General features: G+C 41.5%; 1 protein-coding gene across 8 annotated transcripts in view; it reads right to left on the bottom strand.

Annotated features, from left to right (window-relative positions):
- The window catches only part of BAZ2B (bromodomain adjacent to zinc finger domain 2B), a 330,698-nt gene that overhangs the window by 171,631 nt on the left and 146,843 nt on the right, over positions 1 to 12,224 (bottom strand). For 7 of the 8 annotated variants that reach the window (XM_059704304.1, XM_059704307.1, XM_059704303.1 and 4 more), the window contains one exon: positions 3,366 to 3,408. The exons of the other annotated variant lie outside the window; for it this stretch is intronic. The gene's annotated coding sequence lies outside the window, so the exon portion shown is untranslated. The remainder of the gene's footprint in view (positions 1 to 3,365; positions 3,409 to 12,224) is intronic. 8 annotated transcript variants of the gene reach the window in all.

The following is a 12,224-nucleotide window of genomic DNA, read 5'->3' as shown; positions in this document are numbered from 1 at the left end:
TGAATGCAAGTATGGAGCCAAAATGTATAGTTGAGGGGGAGTATGTAGTCCACACTGGGTACAGTTTAGGATTCTTTCTCTTGAATGTAGGTATTTGGCAGGGAAACATGTGAGAGCTAAACTGATTAGGGATTTTTAATACTGAGTTAAATAATCTGTATTTGATCTTGTAGAAAATAAAAAGTCAATAAACATCTTCAAGGAGAAAAATTTTTAAATGTTCACCAGTTTTAATGCTTTAATAAGATTAAACTGAAAAAAAAAAAGATTAAACTGAGGAGCATATATAGACTTCAATGGAACTAATGTTGGCCAAGAAGAAGCAATAGCAGAAGATTTTGGCGTTTCTATGGATTGTAACATGGGGGGGGGGGGTGGAGAGCGGGGGTATAAAAATTCTCTTGAGGTCTGAAAATTTCTGAGAAAAAAATCAGGTGTACATTATAGAAAATATAAATACTACAACTTCAGCACTGAAAACAATCTATAAAACCTCATCTCTATCAACAACTTTCTACTCTTTTAGCTCTTACTTTATCATCTTATTTCATCAGCTTCTCCAGCTCTGATTAGTCCCTTAATCTTTCATTTTCTCTAAGTACTCACTTTACTCCAGCCCCATGGTCAACACTTGAACTGCTCTCTCAATAGCACTCTCAACTGAAGTCAGTGTGGAAATCTACCCTCTTTTCTTCACTCAGGAGGAAGGAGAAATCCTCATGACCCTGACATTATTACAAAGTAAGAGTTTCTATTTTCAGACACATAGGAACCTGTCAAATGAATACTTCTTAGTCTTTAACTTATTTAATATCTGATAATATTGAATAGCACCTTTCTTTCTGAAATTCTTAAATTTAGAACAATTACAATTAAATACTCTGTAAATATTACCCTAAAAATGGACTGTAAGAGTCAGCATTTTTAAACTAAAAAACAAAACACACACCTTATTCATCCAAAGTTAATTTTAAACTTCCTTGATTATAAAAGCACTAGATACTAAACACAATGCTGCTATGAAAATATATTAATATTTTGTTGTAAACTATCAGAGCAATAAGTACTAATTAAGAAAAAACAAAGAGCTACAAATCAGAAATAGCTAAAATACTCCCTTAGGAAATTGAACATGCCATAAACATCTATAGACTCGATGATGAAAAGCCTTTACCAATACAATAAATTTTCTCTTTGGCCTCTAAAAAATGTTAAACTTAACAATGAACAGGTTTTCTAAATACAAAAATTATATATATATATATTACATTTTGTATAATTACTGCTTCTATACTTAGTAAACAACTAAAATAGGATTAAAGAAACAGACTTATTGAGTAAATAATTTACTCAAAATCTATGTCTGTTATTTAAAACTAGAGGCCCAGTGCACAAAATTTGTGCATGGGTAGGGTCCCTAGGTCCCTAGACCTGGCCAGCGATCAGGGCCAATCAGGTTCCCCGCCTCTCCGCCTCCCCCTGCTGGCCAGGGAGGGGAAGCTGTGGGAGGTTTCAATCCCGTTTGGAATATGCAAGAGGCAGCCAATCAATGATTATCATCATTGATATTTCTAATTCTATTTCCCTCTCTGAAATCAATCAAATATATATTTTCTAAATGCAAGGTTTTTAGAAAAAGAAAGGTAGGGCAAGAGGTTTTGATTCCAGACAGGAGAAACACGGAGATCAGCAAGCCTTTCTTAGTCTAGAAGGTGACGCGGGCAGCAGGACCAGGCTGCCCTGCTTCCCTACAAATGTTAATACTTAGTGTAACTGGACATGGACATCAGTCACACGGCCAAATCAATGCCCAGTCAGCCCCGGTGGCTGTGTCCTGCCACTCTCTGGCTGTGCTGCGGTGCTATTGGCCGGGGAAGCCCAAGCCACGTCCCCGAGCTCATGTAATATACGAAGGGGTAGGCAAGAAGCCAGAAGCCAGAGCTGACACCGCCCGGCCCAGCAGTTGCATCCTCAATGGAGCGGGACGGAGAGCAGCTGTCGGCGTGACCGGCTTTGGAGTCAGAGGGGCTGTGCTTCCTGCACATCACTGGTGAGTCGCCCCAAGCCGAGCCGTGGGACCAATGGGCAGTGGGGTGGGAGGCGCCACCATGGTCGGTGCATACTCCTTCGCAGCGTGCCAGCCAGCCCGTCAGGGCCTGGGGAGGCTTTTCCCTCCTGGAGCCGCTCTTCCCAGGGTGGCAGCGTCCGGCCACTTTTTTTTTCAAAAATTTTTTTTTTTTATTGGAAAGTAAGCTCTGGGCTTGTGGTCCTGGGATCCCTGGGCCATTGCATGCGCCTCCAGGCCTCACTGTGCCACCCTCCCCCTCCTCCTGCATTGAGCATCAACCCAGCCTGTGCCCTCTCGCAATCCAGGACCCCTAGGGGGATGTAGCAGTGCGCCATGAGCCCAGCAGGCGACCAGGGAGGAGCCCAAACTGGGGACAGGCGCCACGCCGCTCACACTCCTCCCAGCCCACTGCGCCTGCTGCCACCACTCAGTATTGCTGCGGTGGTGGCAGAGAGGCTCCCAATGTCACTGCAGCCGTGCTCGCCCACCATGAGCCCAGCTTCTGGCTGAGCAGCACTCCCCCGGTGGCTGCGTTGAGCATCTGCCCCCAGTGGTCAGTGTACATCATAGTGACCGGTCATTCTGGTTGTTCGGCTGTAAAGGTCGCTTAGGCTTTTATATATATAGATAATTTTTCGAAAAATGCATAAAATCTCATTACTGCAGTTGAGAATTTACTAGTTTGAATTTTATAATAAGGAGGATCAAGGCCTTAGATAAAGTTTTTCTTTAACACATTTCATTATACACAGTAGAAATTAACACTTTAAAATTAAGAAGAAAAAGTATCAGTTACTTAAGAGAACTATCCTTTTTCAACAACTCTCCATATTTGGAAGACTCTTTATAACTCATTTAAATATCAATAAAACTTAAGTAAGAATCCAAAAAATCCTTTCAAGGCTGTTTTCAGTCTTGCCTTAATAAGTGATTACAGCATCAAGTAACCTTATTTTTATAATTTTTTCCTAATGTGGAATCACCATAAATGTTTTGTCATTACTTAAGAAAAGCAAAAACTAAAATGATGATGTTCAGATTATGATTCAGACTAAAACATGTTAATATAATTTCAGTTATAAATTAAAAGTAATTATCATTTTAGATGTTTTAAAATCATTTAAAGCAACATTTTAAAAGTCTTTAATAACTAGAAGTATGAGTTGTGATTCATTGAAAATATAAACATTGAATTGGCTATTGAAAAAATAATACTTTAAAATTATAAATATGTGCTAACTCAATTCTCACTTTCAAAGAAAACAAAACATCCTTAAAAGCTTAATTTTGTTCTTACTGTGATCAATGTAGTCAATCTTGTGACATCACTGTTGAGAAATCTGCAATAGGAAAGCAGAAACAGAATTTAGCTGAATCATACTTAAGCAATTTCATAAACTAAAAAGCTTAGAATTTCTCTTTCTTTATGCCATAAGTCATATTTAAACTGATACACAGTTTTCAAGAAAAGTGCAATTAGCACAATATGAACAAACATAAAACACTTGGAAGTTTATTTATAGGCCATTATTATAGTACTAGAGGCCCAGTGCACAGATTCGTGCACAATGAAAAGCAATAAATTAGAAGGCGGCCAGTGGGGCGAGACTGGGTGAGAAGGGCCAGACATGACCTGGAACCAACTTCCCGCAGTCCTTCCCCGGCCAGCCGCACCTGGGACAGAGCTGGGACTCAAAGGGCATCTGCAGAGTGAGTGGGTCCCTCCGGCAGGTGGGGTACCTCGGCCTAACCTGTGGGGATCAGGCCGAAACCGGCAGTCCAACATCCCCTGAGCGGTCTCGGAGTGCAAGAGGGCACTCTGCAGACTTGTTGTCGCTTGGCAGCTCCTGCATTGAGCGTCTGTCCCCTGGTGGTCAGTGGGCATCATAGCTAATAGTTGGAGCATCTGCCCCTCATGGTCATTGTGTGTCATAGCTACTGGTCAGACAGTCAGACAGTTGCTTAGGCTTTTATATATAGACTAGAGGCCTGTGCACAAAAATTTGTGCACTCGGGGGGGAGGGGGGGTCCCTCAGCCCGGCCTGTGCCCTCTTGCAGTCTGGGACCCCTCGGGAGATAACGACCTGCTGGCTTAGGCCTTCTCCCGGGTGGCAGAGGGTAGGCCCAATCCCTAGGTGCAGCCCCTGGTGGGGCTCAATGAGGGCCGATTGGGGAGTTGGGGCGCCACCCCGTCATACACAGAGCAGGGCAGATCGGGAGGTTGTGATGCCACCCTCAGTCACGCTCAGGGTAGGGCCGATTGGGGGTTGGGGCACCGCCCCCTGTCACACTCAAGGCAGGGTTGATGAGGAGGTTGCGGCGCCACCCCGTCATGCACAGAGCAGGGTCAATCAGGGGGTTGGGGAGCTCCCCCCTGTCACTCACAGAGTAGGGCCGATAGGAGAGTTGGGGCACCGCCCCCTGTCACCCACAGAGCAGGGCCGATCAGGGGGTTGGGGCACCACCACTGTCACACTCAGGGCAAGGCCGATGGGGAGGTTATGGCTCTACCCCGTCACACATAGAGCAGGGCCCGTGGGGGGGGAGGTTGGGGTGCCGCACCCTGTCACACACAGAGCAGGGCTGATCAGGGGGTTGGGGTACCGCACGCTGTCACACACAGAGCTGCAGGGCGATAGGAGCTCCCCCCTATCAGGCACAGAGCAGGGCTGATCAGGGGGTTGTGGCGCCTTCCCCTGTCATGAACAGAGCAGGGTGGATAGGGAGGTTGTGGCCCCGCCCCCTGTAACACACAGAGCCGCAGGGTGATCAGGGGGTTGGGGCGCCGCACCCTGTCACACACAGAGCAGGGCCGATCAGGGGGTTGGGGCGCCCTCCGCTGTCACGAACAGAGCAGGGCGGATAGGGAGGTTGTGGCCCTGCCCCCTGTCACACACAGAGCCGCAGGGCGATCAGGGGGTTTGGGCGCTACCCCCTGTCACACTGATCCCAGTGCCGGGAGGCCTCGCGGCTCCACTGATCCTGGTGCTAGGAGGCATATTACCCTTTTACTATATAGGATAGAGGCGTGGTGCATGGGTGGGGGCCGGCTGGTTTGCCCTGAAGGGTGTCCTGGATCAGGGTGGGGGTCCCCACTGGGGTGCCTGGCCAGCCTGGATGAGGGGATGGTGGCTGTTTGCAGCTGGTCACACCCCCTTCAGGGTGGGTGTCCCCACTGGGGTGCCTGGCCAGTCTGGGTGAGGGGCTGAGGTCTGTTTTCAGGCTGGGACTGAAGCTCCCAACTGCTCCTTTTTTTCTTTTTTCTTCTTTATTCTGGGCCAGCTTTAGCTCTGACTCCAGCTCTGAGGCCTCTGCTGCTGAAAACAGGTATCTGGTTTGTTTGTGTTCTATAATCGAAACACTGTATCAACTCCAGCTCTGAGATCCCGGCTCACTGAAAGCAGGTTTCTGGGGTTTTGTTTAGCTTCTATATTTGTAACTATGTTTCAAACTGCAAGCTCAGAGGCCGGCAAGGCAGGCGGGGAACGTTGGTTTCCTCCGTCACTGAAGCAAGCAAGCCTCATGTTAGTTTCAAGCTGTCTGGCTGCCAGCCGCCATCTTGGCTGGCAGATAATTTGCATATCTCGCTGATTAGCCAATGGGAAGGGTAGTGGTCGTACGCCAATTACCATGTTTCTCTTTTATTAGATAGGTTGGTAGATTATATTTTGCTTACAATCAGCAACACCCAGGGTTAATGTAATATACTATATTAGTAAATGAATGAAAGGACATTTGGGTTAGTTTGATCTGTTTCCAAATATTTAGAAGAGAATTACAGTGTCTTAAATATAGTACAAACAAAAGATAGGTATTATTTATACCTTTTCCTCTAATATTAGGTTAGCTGCTCAGTTTATGGCCAGAATATGATCTACTTATTATCAATTAATAGGAAAAACTGCCTCCTGGTAATCCTTATGAATAGTGACAAAAACATTTAAAATTTGAAAATGTAATGGGGAAGAAACTACACCCTATAAACCCAAGAGAAGTTATAAATTAAAGTATTTCCGAAGCTATATATGATTAGAGTTCTTATCCCTGTAAAATCTAAGCTTTTAGATATTTCTTAATTAAAGGCAATTTTTAAACTATTTAGTGTTAATAAGTAACACAAAATTGCCATGTTTAGAGATCCACAGTGGGCTCTCGTGGATTATTTCATCAGATCCTCATAACAATTCTTTCAAATAAGCAGAAAAAGAGGTATTTCTTATTAAATACTCAGAGAAAATAGATGATAGAGAAGATAGATACATGACTTGTCCAAGCACAAAACACTGAGTTTTCCTTGGTCCCTTTATTATATCATACACCTTCCATCCAATGCACCCTGCCAATGAGTTTTCCTCCCACTGTCCTGAACTCAAAACCACTTATTACTGCTTCTTACCTTACTAATTCAAGCTATTGCTCTCCTATATTGCCAGTATGGTCTCCCTTCTTCTATTCTTAACTCTGTGACAAATATAGCAGCTCACACCACTCTCTAATTCAAAACTGTTCAATGGCTTACCCATCCCATAGGATAAAACCCACAATACCTATCATGGCACTCGCTCTCTACTATGTTCCAGTCACAGTGGCTGTTTGCACATTCCCCAAGTATACAAACATGTCCCTCTTCAGTACCTTGACCCTTGTTATTCTCTCAGCCTGGAGCAACTGTCCCTCATATCTTTATATAGAACTGCCTCAGTCACTTCATTCAGATCTCTTAACAAATGCCACCTCCTCAGAGAAGCTTGTACCACCAGAGAATATTTTTAGCTAAAAGCTCCAGGAGAGAAGATAACTGGAGCACAAGTATAGGACCTGGGACCCAATAAGTCCTCAGCAAACAGCTGCTGAATGAATAAGGGAGTAACTGCTTAGTGATTTCCTACTGCATCTAGCACTATGCCCAGAGGGAAGCATAAGTAAAAATTCTTACAGTTATTATTAAGGAAAATATGCCATAACAACTTAGACATTTTCAAAAGTCACTGCAGGGCAAGGTTAGGAAGCTATTTTATTTATTTATTTATTTTTATTTAATGCAAGGTGGGGGTGGTGTAAAGGCGGGTGAATTACTGGTGTGAGATAATGAGGATCTATTCTAGATAGTGAAGATGAGGAAATGCAGAGAGAATGGGAAGCCCACGATACATCTTAAGTGGAGAAATAAGAGGACTTAATGCTAGATTAAGTACGGGAACAAGGACAGCAGAGAATGAAAGATTACCTCAAAGGTTACCACAGGCTACTCAAATGGAGATGTTTCCCAGTAACAGGTAGAAACTGCAATTTAGAATAGTTCAAGATTTGTAAATCCGTCATTTTAAAAATACAATTGCTTCAAGCTAAGAATATGAATGAGTTCACCAAGGGAATGAATGGGGGGTTGGGGAGGGGGTAATACTTAACCAGCAGAAATTGGGGGATAGCTATAAATAAGGCTAATGGGAAACAAGAGAAGTGTGTATGGTGTTTTGTTGACGTCCAAGGAATAGAGAAATAGAAAATATACCAATTGAAGGCAAAAGAGGAAAGATTTGTACAGAGGAGAATGTATTATCTTTAAATGATGCATGGAGGTGTCAGATAAGACTGTAAGCTTTTTCTAAATTATCCAGGCCCCCAATGTATCGATCAGATCAGAAGGCTACACAGATAAAACACATTACTCTCTATATCCAAAAACCTGACTTTAAGGAACTACTTCCTAAGATTATGCTCTCAACTTTAATCAACACAAAAAAAAGTCTGTAATGGTAAGGTGTTAATCCAAAATGTGTTGTGAAAGAAGCAATTAAACTTTCTCCAAAACTCTGTAATTCAAATAGGTATTCATTTTAAAAAATAGTTACATTTAAACATTTGTAACAAAATAAAACAGCTACTGTAACTGAATAAACAGAAAAAAGTAAATGTTCCATTTCATATTTTATTGGGAATACAAGATAATTAAGATAATCTACAGTTAAAATTCATACTTTATTTAAAGCCCTGAAGCTTATAGTATTAAAAAATGGTATAGGCATTCCTTCATCATGGCAGCAATTTTTGCAGATGGTTACTGGGTACTTGCACATGCAGGAGTAAAAAATAGATGAAATTAAAATCACACTAGAAGTTAAAAGCAGACAAATCTTAAGTCTTCTCATAAAAATCTTTAAGTGGCTTTTACAAGGAAAAGGTAATTCTTTAAAATCATCTTGAAACTAGGGACTATATTTCAATTACACAAATAAAAAGTAATACTACATTTTATGAAAATATAATTCAACTAATATATTGGTAAAGTGCTATTTCTCTCTACAAGTCACCAATTTAATAAATATGCACAGAGAAAATCTCAACTGTAGTTAGTCTCAGAAAACATCAACCAATGTTTAACTGTAGGGGGAAAATATTAAGTCATGATATACAATTATATGAGTATCTTTCCAGTAATTAGCATGTAACTATCTTTATGTTTCTTCCTTGTTTGCCACAAAACATAGAAAGTCTTTCCTTATGTAATCAATTTTAGCACACAAATCTTTTTTTTTTAAATATATTTTATTGATTTTTTACAGAGAGGAAGGGAGAGAGATAGAGAGTTAGAAACATCGATGAGAGAGAAACATCGATCAGCTGCCTCCTGCACATCTCCCACTGGGGATATGCCCGCAACCCAGGTACATGCCCTTGACCGGAATCGAACCTGGGACCTTTCAGTCCGCAGGCCGATGCTCTATCCACTGAGCCAAACCGGTTTCGGCTAGCACACAAATCTTAACCTTTATTTGACAACACTACCTATATTTCAATCTATACAAAGTAAGGATATTTATCCCTATCTAGCTTATTGAAAAGATTTTTTTTAAAATATATTTTATTGATTTTTTACAGAGAGGAAGGGAGAGAGAGAGAGAGAGTTAGAAACATCGATGAGAGAGAAACATCGATCAGCTGCCTCCTGCACATCTCCTACTGGGGATGTGCCCGCAACCCAGGTACATGCCCTTGACCGGAACTGAACCTGGGACCCCTCAGTCCGCAAGCCGACGCTCTATCCACTGAGCCAAACCGGTTTCAGCTGAAAATATTTTTTAAAAACCCCACAAATGAACAGAAAAATAAATCTGTTTTTTCTCAACTCACTCAATCTGAACATAGAAAGATGCTGATTAACTCTAAATTAATTTAAATAGTCACTAAAAAGATTAATCACTTATTTATATATGAGTTTCATGTGTTCTATTTTTTTTTCAAGTTATAGTTATATAATAAAACGTATTTCTAAACTTTACATATGAAAAATAATCTCAAAAATCAGGAGCTACTCAGGCTGTTTGTGTTGCACTCTTACATTGTACAATGGAAAGTCAATGTCTATCACTCTTTATTTATTTTTTAGAGAGAGAGAGAGAAAGGGAGCGGGAGAGAGAGATAGAAACATTGGTGTGAGAGGAACATGGATCAGCTGCCTCCTGCATGCCCCCTACTGGGAATCGAGCTGGCAACCTGGGCATGTGCCCTGATGGGGAATTGAACTGGTGACCTCTTAGTGAGTGAGATGACACTCAATCCACTGAACCACACCAGCCAGGCTATCACTCTGTTTTTTAAGTACCAAAACTGCACATCATTTGGCACACTCTTTTAAGGCTTTATAAAAATCTAAACATGTTTCTATCATCATCGAGTTATTTCAAATCCTGACCATTATTTTTTTATTATGATTAGTTCGGGAAAGATGGTAGAAAAAGAAAGCACAGGCTTTGATAAGCAATACTTCTTCAGGAGGAAAGGAGCACACCTGTAAATAACAGGAAACTATATCCTGGGAAAGCTGGTGAGCACTACCACTAATGCAGCTGTGGGCAAACTATGGCCCGTGGGCCGGATTCGGCCCGTTTGAAATGAATAAAACTAAAAGAAAAAAAAGACCGTACCCTTTTATGTAATGATGTTTACTTTGAATTTATATTAGTTCACACAAACACTCCATCCATGCTTTTGTTCCGGCCCTCCGGTCCAGTTTAAGAACCCATTGTGGCCCTCGAGTCAAAAAGTTTGCCCACCCCTGCACTAATGGAATACACTATCCAGTGCTGTGCAATGAAACATTCCACAATACAGAAATAAATGTTCAATATTTGTGCTGTTCATACTCAGTCCATAGCCAAATGTGGCTACTGAGCACTTGTAATATGATTAGTGTGACTAAGGAACTGATGTTTAAATGTTAATTAATTTTAATTACTTTAACTTAAATTTAAATAGCCACCAGATGGACAGCGCAACTAGGCAATTCTAAAACCAGAGAAGGATTGAACTGTAAATGATCCTACTAAATATTTGAAATATTCTTTTCTCTATTTCTTAGAAATGGGGGGAAAAACAAACTGTGTTGGGTAGGATATGTTCATTTCAGAAAAAATGCTGAAAAAATTTTATTATCTTCACATAAATTTCACATTTATGTTTGGTGGGAAAAAAGATTTATATTATCATAGAATCCTTAATGTATTACAGTGCTTGTAAGGGAAAATAGTCTTAGGTTTTAGACAACTTTTATGCTTCTTTAGGTGCATTTATATTACCTGGTATTTAAAATGTCCAACTTGTTTTACTTAGTTCACCTGGATATACTTTGTTCACCTTCATTTACTCATGTACTCTTATGACTAAAACGTCAACAGCACATAGAAAGAAAATTTTATTTTATTAACAATTTTAACAGTCCTGATCCTTGGTAACTGCTTTTGCTATCAAATTATTTTCTTTTCTTGTTGTGTTGTAAGAAAAAAAGATGAGCAAGCTTTAACACTAGAAAGACTGAAATTTAGTATATACCTACATTGCCCAAAAGCAGTCAAAATGACTGCATTGTGAAAGAATAATATCGGAGCACTCTTCACTTATGTTCCTTAGCTTTTCCAATAACTCACTTCTATTTGACATTTCTTTCATGAATTTAGGGCGCAAAAGAAATAAAATAACTTATTAGAACAAGTATCACTGCATAAAGATTCGAATAACAAGTACTAGTTTAGCTTATTGAGCAACTGCAATTTATCAAGTATCGACAATTTATCATGTACTTGTATGTTATCATGTGACGGTAATCGAAAAAAAATGAAAACTGTTATTTCCATACAGAGCCGAACTGGTCATATAAGAAATTTACTCAATTCAATAAGAAGAGTCATTTGATTATTTAAAATTTCCCAAGCAGTCAAAATGACTGCTTTTGGGCAATATAGGTATAACACACATATATATATACCGGAAATGAAGGAGGGGGAGGTAACTACAATTATTAATAAACGCATTTATATGTTGTACAAAAAGTCACAAAATTCTAAGACATTGTGTCCTTATATACATAATTGTTTTTCTAATTGAAATTAAAAAGCAGTCAAAATGACTTCCTTGGGCAATCTAGTGTTAACATCAAGTTTCAACTAAGCATGTAACACGGTATATATGAAAAAAGACTTCCCTCACAGTCTAAAGTGGGCATACAAATAAAAGTCATTATATAACACTAGGGGCCCAGTGCACGAATTCATGCCTCTTGAAAGGAACTGTGGGCTGCGAGGCTGCGCTGGGCACAGGGGCGGGTCTCGGCCCATCCTCTGTGTCCCTGCCTGCCCCCTCCCGCTGCAGCCCCCATTTCCCTGTCTGCCTGCAGCCCCGTTCCCGCCACCACCACTCCCATGCGCTGAGAGCGCCGCCCTGCTCACACCTGCTGATGGCGCGGAGCGATTGGGGCCAGCGCGAGCAGCAGGTGCAAGCAGCAGTTCTGGCACCAGCAGCAGGTGCAGGCGCCAGGCGAGACCATGGTGTGCGAGAGCTAAGAATTTTCAGTAACCACCAGAGGCTCACCCTGATGACAGCAACCAGCGCCTGGCCTTGGTCTGGCACCCCCGTTCACCTGCTCCACCATCCTGCCACAGCCAATGCCTGCCATGTTCCGCGTGTGCCCCCTGGTGGTCAGCTCACATCATAGCAGCCAGGTGGTCGGTTGTTCCGCCGTTCAGTCTATTTGCATATTAGCCTTTTATTATATAGGATTAGTATGTTTTTTTTAACCAGTTTTGCCAAGTTAGAAAGGCACCAATCAATTTAGATAATCTACATGCAACAAAGCTTTCCAGTGACGACAGACTATGTTTGT

This window comes from Myotis daubentonii, chromosome 7 (genome assembly GCF_963259705.1).
Source record: "Myotis daubentonii chromosome 7, mMyoDau2.1, whole genome shotgun sequence".
In the NCBI taxonomy this organism is placed as follows: Eukaryota; Metazoa; Chordata; class Mammalia; order Chiroptera; family Vespertilionidae; genus Myotis; species Myotis daubentonii.
This window is presented reverse-complemented; position numbering and strand designations above follow the sequence as displayed.